This window comes from Caloenas nicobarica, chromosome 3 (genome assembly GCF_036013445.1).
Source record: "Caloenas nicobarica isolate bCalNic1 chromosome 3, bCalNic1.hap1, whole genome shotgun sequence".
Taxonomy (NCBI): domain Eukaryota; kingdom Metazoa; phylum Chordata; class Aves; order Columbiformes; family Columbidae; genus Caloenas; species Caloenas nicobarica.
In genome coordinates, this window is record NC_088247.1 from 40,051,539 (window position 1) to 40,064,876 (window position 13,338).

A 13,338-nucleotide genomic window follows, 5' to 3' on the forward strand; every position below is an offset into this window, starting at 1 on the left:
ATCCTTAGACTCGTAGCCCAAAATTTTTTTATTTAAGCATGGATGAGACAAAAAACCAAGCTACCTAAGGCAGCAGCTGAGACATTTCACAGAAGCAAGTAGCTCCAAATTACTTTGCAAAACCAGGCACAGTGTGCAAATAGTCAAGCAACAACAAACACAGTAGTTATGAACGTAAGGGAATATCACTAACAAAACATGGAAAGCATAACTCAAATCTTCTTGCAAAGACAAGCTGAGAAGGTCTCAAATGTCATGGAGTGCTTCTGTGAGCCTCGGTTACCAGTAAGTAGTGTCACATACACTGTCACTGCTGGTGGCTCATCCATCCCTGTGTGCCAGTACGGGTACTTGATTCTGTGTTCCTCTTCTCCTGCAGGGTCAGAGCACCTCTCTGATGCTGTTTGTGCCCAAGCCTGCAACCAGCAGCTGTAGCACAGCTCTATGTCCAGACCCAAACAGCTCACAGAGCTGCCTGTCTTTTCAAACCCCTTTTGCTGGATGTGCACATGAACTTTGATTCAGCTGTAGTCTGAGGGCATTTACTCCTGGTTGCAAGAGCGAGAGTATGGCCCAAATACACTTGCATAGATAAGCAGTGCAGCAAGACAGCAGAGATGCTATTGATAGATTCAACTGAGCTGTTAAACCTCTGAAACATCAGACATGTCCTTTAATTTTGGCAGGATATGGGTATGAAGCCCACTTTGTTTTAATTTCACTGAATAACTTAAATTTGCAAAACGGAGTCCAACTTATCAGTCTATGGAAAACAGATCTGCAATGTTCAGATTTGGATTTCTTATTACTGTTTACTGTTAGCTGGAAATATTATACACAAGATATATAATGGCGTTCATTGCAATGATGGCAGTTGTTTGCAGAGATGCAATGAGAGTTAAAGATTATTCATATTCATTTCATGGCAAAGAAGATACTTCCTTTGGGGCCTGCAGGGCATCCTTCAGGTGATAGGTATGTGTGCCTGAAAGCTTGGCTCTTTTTTCTATCTATTTCAGTCTAATAAAAGATGTTAGATCTCCTCAAATCTTTGGCTCCCTTCTCTCCTTAGATCATAATTACAAAAAATTACTTTCTACAGAGGCAAAAATGAAGGACTTTAAAATGACTTAAAAAAGAAAAATGAATTCAGGAAGGGTTATTTTTAACGTTAGACACAGATTTTTTTCCACTAGAGATAATTATTCCGTAACCTTTCCCACAAAATAAATGTCAAAAATGAATGCCCCTCCCACCCAAAATAGGAATCTTGTATCATGGAAAAAGTCACAAGACTAAGTGATGGGTGCTTCACATTAAATGTCTTTTTCATAAAACAGCGAGCAGCATATCTACTTCATGACAGTCGTTACTACATCAAAGTACCCAAAGCAGAATACAATTATATCGAAAAAAGAAATATACTTTTTCTCCTTATGAAAAGAAAGTTGTCAAAAGGAGAAAAAAAATAGAATCCCCCATAAAGACAGATCCTGATGAGATGTATGATCTTTTTTGTTCTGGAGAGGGGAGGGGAGAAAAAGAATAGAAGAGAGGAAGCAGAAAAAGCAGCCCCAGGATAACAAGCTTTGTGTGAAGCAGAAAATCATACCCTTTGAGGGTCATTTTCTTTGAGTTGCTGCCTCAGGGAGATAGCAGGCAGAGATTAAACATTGGAGGGAAAGTCCACATTTGCTTGCGAGGCATCACTCTGCCCTGAAATGCTCTGGAAGCAGAGAGTCATCTCGGTCTTCCTGGGGGTGTGCGGATCGCAGCAAACAGTTTGCACCAAATTGTGCCCTTCAACCCACCGGCCCGAGATTGCGGGGGAGCGGGGCGGCAGATCCGCTGCTACGCGGCGGGATGCAGGAACAGCGCGAGTCGCTGAGCGCAGGGGCTGTGCCATCATGTCTGTCCTTCGGGAATGCAGCTTCTAAAAAAAGGGATCTGTGCTTCCAGATGTCCTTTCCCGGGGTGGCTGCGAGCCCGGAGCGGCGGGGGGGAGCGGAGCCGGCCCCCGCTGCGGGCGTTCCGAGGGCAGCGCGGCCGCTCGCCTCTGCCCGCCAGGGGGCGCCGCAGCCCCGCCGTCCCGCCCCCGCCCCTGCCCCGGCCCCGGCTCCGCCGCGCCCGTCAGGGAGGGGGTTCGCTCTGTGTCGGTCCCGGCAGCGGGCAGCTGGGCAGACAGCTAAAGGCGTTTGAAATACCTGGTGTAGGAAAGTCCTGAGACTTTTTTTTAGTTATTATTTTCATTTTTTTTTTTTAAGTTTTACAACGATCCCTGCTCATTATGCATTAAGCTAGACAATGAGACCACCACATCCATCAGTATGCTCCCTAATGCAGCTGATACCAGTATATTGTTTCTTAATTACTACTAGTTCAAAAAAAACCTATAAAAAATGCAGAGGCAATCGCATTAGTTGAACTGCGGGGCATGAGGGACACTCTTTCAAAGTGTGCATGCAGGAATCAAAGAAAAATGTTGCAGACACCCCCACGGTTAAACTGCTCGTATGTTGTTGCTCCAATCACTTGATGTGGGATTGGGAAAAAAAATGTAGATAGAAAGCAATTGCATGGGGCCTGCAAATGCAGGTTTAACTAGTCAGCTTGCAGCTCATACTTCTACCAAAGTTGGTAGGTCAGATCAAGCCCTTTGGCTGACTCTGAATGGATTAGCTGGCAGTTGCTGAAAATTCTGCCCAGCAGTTGCTGAAAACTCTGCCCAGCAGTTTCATTTCCATGGCCTTTCTGGAAGAGGCACTTCCTTTGCTTAGCACAAGAGTTCTCCCCAGTGTCTTCTGAGTCAGGAGTGGCAGGACGGGCTGGACAATGATGATTGTGTAGCATAGTAGCCTTTTAGGTTTCAACCTTTTCTTCTTCGTAGGGTCAAAGATAAACCTCTTAGATGCTTTGAAAAGCCTGACCTCTGTCTCTGGAAATAACTGAAGTGTCCAGCCTGGATCAAAGAAGCCTTTCCTTCAAAAACATTGTCAAAACTGAGATTTTTTTTAAAAGCTTTTGGCTCTGATGAAAGCTGAATGATGAAATCAGTGTGTATTTGATGGGAAGTGTTCCAACCAGCTCTAATAAGAAGCACTACTCAGTATTTTAATGACAACCCTCAACAGCAAAACTCTATTTTGGCTCCTTTATGTTCCTACCACTGTACTACCTGGGCAATCTCCCAGTCTTTAATGTATTTTTTCCTCACTGCATACCTGGAAAATGCTATTGTCCTCACTTTACAGATGAGAAATGGAAGCACAGGAAGGTGAAGCAACTTACTGAAGATTGTACGGTCAAGTTTGCAATGGACAAAAAAATCATTCCCCTTGTCCAAAATCATAAGCTACTGTTGTGAGTTAGGGTATCTAGACCTATTTTTCTCTTACATGACTCTGATCTACTCTGTCCAAAACTTGAGAGTATATATAACCTGAGAGACCATTTGTCCCATACATAAGAAATGCAAGAGAGACCATTTGTAGGTGAGTTGTATGAGACGCTGTGTACGTTGTCAGGCTGCCCAGAAAAAAAATATATTTATTGACAGAAAACAGTTAGAACAAAAAAAAATCCTTGTGTCTCTGTCTTCCTGCTCCTTAATTCCACCTGTGTTTTTGAGGCTTGCATACTGCAGATGTTGTCTGTAAACTCCCACTTCAATTTTCTGTTAAGCTTTTGGCAGGAGGGAAAGTGTCTCAAAAAAGGATGAAAATGAAAGAGACAGCCAGACAATATTTGGTTCACTAGAAAAAAAAAAATCACAGTTTCTTTCAGGAAGCAGAGGAAGCAGAAGAAACTATACATAACTAGAAATCCTTATGTTGTTTGAAATCCATGAATGCCTAATTTGGTACCCCTGCTTGAGATGGCAGACTAGCAGGCTTTTACAAGTGAGGGTGTTGATATTTTCCACTAGTCTTCAGTTTAAAAGCAGTGACAGGATTTCAAAGGGAGAAAGATAAATACAATTTTCTGGTGAGGAACACAGTCCATAACTCAGAAGACACTGGGGATGTAGGAACAGTTGCTACAGGCCAACTGTGAATTGCCAGGTATGATTTTATTCTTGAAATAAAATGTGACAATGATGATGCGATCTCATGTGTGTTCCCATGTTCTTTGTTTATATGAACTCCCCTGTAGCTTTGTAAGTTGAATTAATGATACTATCCACTTTCTTATTTATTCTCCTGTCTGCAGGTAAGACAATGACCAGTGCACAGTTTTGTGGTTTGCTTTTGCTTTCTCTGTCCTATCTTATGCTTGAGTATGCTTGAGTATACATGACTAGATAATGATCTATTTGCATGAAGAATTTACTGAGGGGTAGTGTCTTGTTTTTGTCTCAGTAATTCTTATAATCTAGGTGTGGATCTATTGACAACTAATTGTACTATCTCACTTCATTTGTAAATAGTCTCAGCACTGCAGTACAAAACCACCTTAGTACAAAGTTACAGACATAGCAGAAGGAAGGTTGTCAGGTAGCTATTATCTGTGTTCCATGTTAAACACAGAGAATGAGCAGGGTGATATACCTATGTTGGGTTTTGAAGGAGGCAGAGTATTGCCTTTGGTACGTACTGAAATCCTCAGATTATCTGACTGGGTTTGACTTGTACTGGTGACCACAAAGTCACAGACAACCATGGTCAGATCTGAACCTGATAGGATGGGGTACACAATCTACCAGGAATTTTTTAGGCACAGTAGTATGGAAGGATCCAAAAGTAGGTCCAGCCGTGAGCTGGTTTATGGTCCGTCGAGACTGGTGTACCCAGTTTTGAGCTGGACTAGAGACTTCTTGAGGTCACTTCCAGCCTGAGTTTTCCTGTGATCCTGTGGTGATCTGGTGATCCTAAGTCATAAAGGAAGAAAATTCTTGGAGGGCTCCAATTCTCTTGCTTCTTGGCCAGGGCTCAAACAGCTGCTAGTTTTGTGCAAGCATGAGGCATGCTGGGAGATCATGCTGTTTGTTACTGATGTAAAGAAGACATACACTGGAGTTGTCCATATGCTGTTGGAAACCTAGTTCATCTCTTATCCTCTCTTCCTACAGGTTTAGAAGAAGTTTGAATAGTTTGGAGGAAAGGATTCTGTTAGGGGTTTTTGGAAATGGAGCTGCAACTTCTGCAAAGGTGGCCTTGAGACACAGAAGAGTACTTACTTTTAGCTGTGGGGAGAAACTGTATATTTTGCTGCTTAGTACTATGTTGGTGTGAGGCTATGGGCTTACACAAGCATATGCTAGTTTACACATATGAAATCACATGATAGGCAAGTGTTAAATGCAGATATAATTCCTATATCTACTGTTATTACAGTTTTAGTACAGGAAATCTTTGCCTTTTCCTTTTTTTTAGACCTTGGGAGTATTTTAAGTATTTAATACTAGTGAGGAAACTGAAACTAATTCATGGCCTAAGAACATCCTTCATCACTTCTAGCTTCTTGTCAGAAAAACAATTCCCTGCTACTGGAAGCTTGCGCCAGGAATTTCCCTGCAGGCCTAAGTTTCCACCGCCTTGGAACATCAAAATGCTGAACTTGCAATCTGTAGAGGGAACTTTCTTCCCAGAGAATCTGAAAGTCATCTTGAAGTGGTTTTTTTTTCCTTACTTTTTTTTTTTTTTATTCCATATGTGTAATATAATATGCACCTTTCTCCTTGCTTCTCCTTTCTGCTGCAATTGCCTGTAAGAAGGTTTTGATGCACTTTCTTATTGTGTGCATGGCAGCTGCAATGTGTGTATGGGGGTAGCTGGGGGTAACTGTGGCCAAATGATGTTTGTCAATATTCCTGTCCGTAAAGCTTACTGCTCTTCAGGATCTTATTTGTGTGCCTGCACAACTTTGGGGAGTGAGATTTTATTCATGAGTATATTTGAAAGCAGGACTATCAGGAAAACCAAGCAACTTGTTACAGAGGTATTTGTACAAAAATGTTTTCACAGGATAATATTTTAAAAGGTCTATCTATTTTGTTGTCATAATGTTCACTGAACATAGGCTGAGTTAATGTTAATAATTTCAGAGTAGGAAAATGTTGTTTGTTCTGTTTGTTTGTTTGTTTGTTTCTTTACAGAGTGTAGGTCACCTGGTTTTGGAACGGAAATTTCCCTGCATGATTCACAGGGGCAGTCATAATGAGTGCTCATCATCAGTTTGTGAATAAACCCCAGGCTAAAATGTAGTCATACATTCATTAAACAGTCCAAAAAAAAAATCACAGCATATCTACAGATAATTTACTCCTAAACTTTTCAGATAATTAATTTGTAAAAATTAATTTCATTAGCTTTGATCTGTGTGCTAAGTACCCATCATTAAAACATCAAGGTTTTAGTTTGTTGTGGATTGTTTTTGTATATTCTTATTAACATTATCTATAATTCATTGTTTAACCAGATCAATTATCTGTTACCACTGATCCGTTGCCTAACCAGATGACTTCCATTCTCTGAACCATAGATTATTTAGCTATGAGTTTCTCTTGGAAAAAATCTGATGGATAAATTGCAAAGTTGGGCCATAATCCTTTAATGTAAATTGTGATAGATTTTCTATCTGCAGTATGACTTTTTATTGAATTCTTCTATTAGATATGCTTGTGGCTGTCTGTAAGTAGAAGTGTGGAAGCTCTTTTGAAATGACAGTCAAAATTCTAGAGGAGAATTTAAACTTAGAAACAGATCTAATTTTTTTCCTAAAATTGTCTTAAGTGAATGCAACGTTTTTTAATGAAAAATGTCTGCTCTTATGAAAGGAAAATATGTTCATGAAATATAAAACGTTCCAAATTGCAGTACTAGGTCTATAAGTAAAAATAATATTTTGTGAAAATATAATTTCCAGATTCCTTAAAAAATAAAAAAAAAGTTGAAAACATGGAAAAAATAAAAAAGACTCTGCTCTGGGAAAGTGCTGGATTTAGTTTGTTTGTTTGCGTTTTTTTCTACTAATCTTCTCTAAGGAGTACAGATTTGTTTCAAGTCCTCACTTTACAGAGGCTCTTGCTGCTTTTATAGATGCCCCCTCTACAATTGGGAAGTGCTGTGTTCTTCTAGAAAGCTTTTGAAAATTTCTCGGAAAAGATTTCCCAGTAGCCTTGCTACTTGGCACAAAGCACTTCAGGATTGCAATTGTAAAAAAAACTAAAATGTTGTGCAGCAGGATGAGGAAACTGGTTTCTAGTTTCAAAATAAAATAAATTCACACTTTCTTACCCAAACTTTTTTAGGATGATGCAGTGCCCCTAAAGTTACATTTCACTGTTTACATAGAGTCTCAGGAAGCATGCAAATGTATGGCAGTGTAGGATTATCTTCCTGCTTGCTAAAACCTACCATCCTTCTGTAACTCTGTAATTGAAGTTTAAAGTTGCAATAATGCCAGAACTCAGTGTGACAACTACAAATGACTCCCTGAATGTGGCACTTGCTGCTGCACGGGGGAGGTCAGGAAGGACTCCTATCTCCAAAGGACATTTTTCATCATTTTTCCTGGCAGTCATCAAGGGCATGTCTTTCATGGGGAGCAACTGAGCCAGTTCCCAGGATCCGACTCTCACTGTGTTTGTGGGTTTTGCAGAGGGGAGGGTGAAAGTGGATGGTTTCCACCATGTGAATGCAGGCAAGGAGAAGGCCCTGCTCTCTCTCCCCTAGCTCTCATGGCCTTGGTCTGATGTGACATTTTGCCTTCCCATGGAAGGGTCAGGCAGCCCTGTTAGTCAGAGAGAGGCCTTGGGAACCAGCACTTCCCATGTTTTTAAGTCCCCTGGGTCTTTATCTGCTGCTGAAGCTCCATCCTTCCCTCCCTCACAGCTGAAATGCAAGACAACAATGTCTCTGGCCGTCTTGAGAGGGAGGAAAAGGGACAGGAGGAACATTGATAGCTCCTTGCCAAGTCGGAGAGATGGCCAGGGCCCCACACTCTGGTTCCCAGGCAGAAGGGGTGTGAACCATGGTCTCACACACATCACTCTTGCAGAGGAGTGGGTGACGGATTGCTGAGAGTCTGGTCCTTTCCTACAAGCCAAGAGGGTCATGAACCCAGCACGACTCTCACAGAAAAAGGATTATTAAAAACAAGCTGGAGAAAAGGCTTCCTAGCATTTGGCCTGCAGAATAGAAAATATCATTATTGCTGGAGCAGGAACAAGTATGAAATCCTGGAATACACTCATAAATATGACATATTTTTATTCAAAATTTTAGTTTCCAGTAAAGCATTCATGACCGAGGTCTCCATTACCATATGACAGTATAAATGCTGTTGAAGCCAGGAGTGTCATTTTAACAGCACAAAAGATATAGATAAATACCCACTGATATTCTCTAATGCATGGGTGTCAAACTCATTTTCACCAGGGGCCACATCAGCCTTGCAGTTGCCTTCAAAGGGCTGAATGTAATTTTAGGACTGTATAATGGTAGGAGTAGTTCCATTGTTACATGTAGTAGATACATTGAGGCTGATGTGGCCCCCGGTGAAAATGAGTTTGACACCCCTGCTCTAAAGAATCTTCAACTGTATTTGATGTAATGTGCAATATGTTCTTCAGACTTTTCGCACATTTCACTTGAAATCGGAGGTCCCTGTGCTGCATGGTATGTCTTCTGGCACAAATTTTCTGCAGAGTTTCAGTGTCATTTCCAACCGCGACTGTGAACTTTTCATCCACAAAATTTGAAGCACTTGAGAGAGCAAAGCAATATCATGGTACCCATGTTACAGATGGGGAAACTGAGATACAAACTGGTGAAGGAACTTGTCCAGATAATTTAGAAAGTCAGAGACAGCAACCTGAATAATACTGCAGGCCCCTTAGTTTTTATTATTTTTGTTGTGTTAAAACTGCTTCTAATAAATACTGTGCAATTTGAAAAGTGATGGCTTAGAACTCAGCTACTAAGATTAGGATGTTTTTCTGCTGCATGATTTTCAAAAAAAAAAAAAGAAAAGGTGACTTAAATTAAGAAGGATTATATATTAACTCAGCTAGTAGAGTCACTACATGAGAATGGAGATCTTATACAGGCATCTTTGTTTATTATGTTAATTTGCATGCCACCTATTGTGTGAGCACCTTGCTTTTTGTCTCCTACTTGGTGAACTCCAACAGGAAAGTGAATTATGAAAATGACAGAGGCAGGGCTCAACCCTGTGTGCTAGGCTGTGCTAGACATAAACCTGAAAATTTTAATTCAACAAAGATAATTTTTATTTGGAAGATATCTGTTCTAAAGTAAGGCGAAGTGAGGCAGTAGTGAGGTGGGAAAGCTGTTCACTCTAAGCTGAGTCAGGTCAAGTGTGTAGTGATCTAGATTCAGTAGGTTAGGTAAAATATTGGTGATTTCACTGTCTGCTCACTCACAGTAATAAATGGCTGGCAATTCCTACAGAAGGAAAGAAAACTGAGGCAAACTCCTGCAACGATGTCTTAAATTATGTGGGAGTGTTCACTGCAGCTTATTGACCTTGGTTAGTCCTGTGGAATGTCTAGTTTCCTGGTCTGGCTGACAAGGGTCTGTCTTTTGTTTAGTCTCTTTGTTATAATGTCAAAATATCTCTTGTATAGATAGGCTGGGAGGGAGAGATTATGAGCATGGGCACATCACTGGACTGTATAATGCCTGTTTTCATACCCAGCTGGGATGGCTGCATAGGAAGGGGTGAGACTGCATCAGCTGAATGCCACAAGCACAGCATCAGGGCCCCCTGCATCATGGTGTTGCGTGATGGGTATGAAGTCAACAAGCACTGGTAAAATTTCTTAAATCACACCAGTTCCTGGAAAGGCAATGACAAAACTCCTATTGAATTCAAGAGAAACAAATTCAGACCACAGGTCAGGGTCACAAAAAGGCCTGTGACAGAGCTGGAACAGAAACTCTCAGATTTCTGTTATTACCTTAATAAAAAAATCTATCTTTCTTCCCTTTATGATCTGAAGCTCCTCCTGTTGCAACAGTTTTTCTTTTTTTTTAAGTATTCGGGACAGATTATTCATGGTCCAAATTTACCTGAGTAGTTTGAATACTTGCCCATTTCCCTGGAAAATTTTCTACCATCAAGTGATCCACATTATAAACTGCAGCTTTAAAGAAAGGACCTTCTAGGGAATGGGGGAAGTTAGGAGGAGATGAGGTTGTTCATTTCTGTAGAACAACTGAGTCAAATTGTAGTTTTTATTACACTTCATTTTCATCCCTTACCTTTCTATGGCCTCTTCCTCCTTACTTCTATAAACTGGACCATTATTGCCCTAAACCCTTAAATTGCCCTTTTAGCCAGAGCTGTTTTACTATCCAGCCTGCACAGCATTCTCATCAAATGCAGTTTGTAAACATTCCTGGGGCACTCAGAGGACAAATGACTATATGTTTGGAAATACATTATAAAATATTTTATTTCCTATAGCTTAATGGAAACTTAGGATGGTGTCCTAAGAAGAATTTATTTGACAGACTGAGAAGTCTTTTCACCACAGAGGGCAATGCGTTGAGCATCAGCCTAGAGTGTACTTTGGGTTGCATGAGACTTTATTTGCTAAGCACTGCAGAACATAAGAGCAGGTTGAGGTGGATGTGAAAGAAATGCATTCTTCACGTTAGCATATTGGACATGTCCACTGGTGTGAAACTGCGGTTTGATGTGACCCTGTTTTTACAGGGTAGTTCTGATAGTGCACTGACTAATGGCCAGCTAAACCACATGTTGGTGTCAGCCAGGGTTGTAGCTCTTTAGCTTGGAAAATGTGAGACTCTCATTTCAGAAGAGTGATTCTGGAATGTGCAGAAAATGTTCCGCCCCATGAGAGGTTGTATGGGGAGAACTAAATCATGAGTCTGCAAAGACAATAAACTCTTGCTTTCTCCAGTAAGTCACCATCCTTTGTGTGCACTGCAGATTTTTTTTAAAGACAGCAATAAACTTACATTTGGGCACACTTCTTAAACCATCCAAACTGCATCATGGTTCTTTAGGCACTGTACTTGGACCACATCAGGAATTTTCTTATTAAATGGTTTGTCACTAGAAAAATGCTGATTCCTTGATACAAAGTGTTTTGTGAAAGAATATCAGTGCTGTGAGCTGCTACCAAGACACAGAAAGCCCTTAATAGGAATACACCTGCTGGGCAGATTCCTTGCTACTTCATCTGCTGCACTGCTAAGAGATGAAGATTCATAAAGAAAACTGTTATCTTGAATGCTCATTCTTAACTGCTTTGAGATACTCTTGCTGAAAGGCAAAATTAGCCCAAAGGGCACATCCATAAAAACAAATATATTTTTTAACCTGATATTTTAACATCTGACAATGGATAACATTAGCATAAAAAGTTCTCAGTGGCATATAAAGCATAGTAATGAAAAATGGTATCTATAAAGTATTAATTAAAAGTATAGCTAAATTAAACTGATATTTCCCTACATGTATCTAATGGCATGTCCATCTCCCAGGTTTTGAGTGGTTTCTGAACACTTGCCATGTTTATCCAAGTTTATTACTCTTCTGGCTTTCTCCATACGAAGATTTCCTTCTTTGGTCACAATCTTAGGATGCATGAGAGTGTGGCAGTTCTCTCCACCATTACATGCCTCTGAGTGAGATCCTGAGCTACTTGATTTACTCTTCAAAGACCCTAAATATCCTGAACCTGAACATTTTGGCTTTTGTGCACAGCTGAAATTACTGTATTGTCTCATGCACAGGACATAACCTGTAAGGCTGTGCCATAATTTTCGCCTATCAGGCTGCAACAGCTTTTGAATTTGGAATTACACAGTAATTAATTTGCTGGGTTTTTTTAAAAAAACCCCTTTTGTTCCAGTGTTTTCAAGACTCTCTGTGTCTTTATTTTTTTGTGTTTCTACCTGAAATACATGCCTGTCCTTTGTTAAGAATATGTGCTTGAGCTGTCACATAAAGTCAAACTTACAGAGCCTTGGCTACTCTGGAAAAAACAACAGTAATTCAACTAGGGACTGAGAAACCCCTGAAACATGAGAGCTCAGATGTCTCCTGTTATCAGCTTATCAAGCTCAGAGGAATCTATTGTCCCCACTAATTTATCCAGGTTCCTGTTGCAGTAGGTGTCCTTTCAGTGACAAAGTTAACCCCTTCTGAAGGTTTTCCTGCTTGTTTCTAGTATGCTTGTATAGAAAGAAGCATTAGAATTTGTATTTTCCATGTTTTTCTTTAACTGAAAGTTTACAAGGGACCCTTATAAGTGCTCCTAACAGCTTATGATGATACAGTTCCTCTTACTGTGGAAACATTTACTTTGCATTGGAGCTTTAATGTACTTGAAAAAAAAAGCTACATGGCTATAGCAAGCCACAGGAAAGTACTACAACCTCTAAAGAGAGCTTGTCTAGAGCAATCCAAACAAATCTCAGCTGGGGCTGTTGTGGCTCTCTCCACAGCTTTCCCCTTCTTCCCTTAGTCTATTCCTGTTCTCCCTCCCTCGCACCTTCACTGACAATTGACTGGCAGTTTCGTTCAGAGAACTAAATGGGTAGAAAACTGTTCACAGTCGTGGCAGGTAGCCTTTCATGGCCTTGGTGCCCATGGGGTGGCTAAGTGACAGCCAGGGCAGGCACAAGGGTCAGGGCAGGAACATATGGCAGAAGGAGGGAAAAGGCAGGAAAAGTTTATCATGATTTATCTGCAGAGGTTTGGGGCAATTTGCCTTGCTTGTGGTCTGCTCTTGTTGACCTCTTCCCTGTGGTCCACTTGGCACTGCACTACCAGTCAGATTTGGGACAGCTAGACCTCCAGCTACCAGGTTTCCCAGGAGACTCTGTGATCCCTTCGACATCCACTGATGTTTGAGGTCTATGTACTGTTTATCCAACAAACTCAGGTAATGCCCTATCACACCCAAGGATAGATGACAGTGGTGCTCAGCAGCAGTTTGACTATTATCAACCTCCACACTCTGCTGACTCTTGAGCGGCATCTGGGAAAGATGGCTATCAAGAAGGGCCTGCAGGACCCCTTCCTTTGGCACCAAGTTTTCTTTCAGTCCTTCAACTATGTCTCTACCAGCTGATTAAACAGGACCATGGTATAGACCCAAACACTACCACACACTTTTGCAAACTGTTAAATTTCTTTCACATTCTTGGCCATTTTGTCCTGGGCCAGCTGGTACTACTCAGAAAGCAGTTCAAGGTCATCATAGGCTACACACCAGCTACATACTGGCATGCCCAACATGTGATGAGGATGAGCCCACTGTCTTTCTGAAGGTGAAAAATGTGAGCTGCACCATGCCAGTCGCTCTCATGACTACAGAAGGGCATGTGGCCAGTTTTA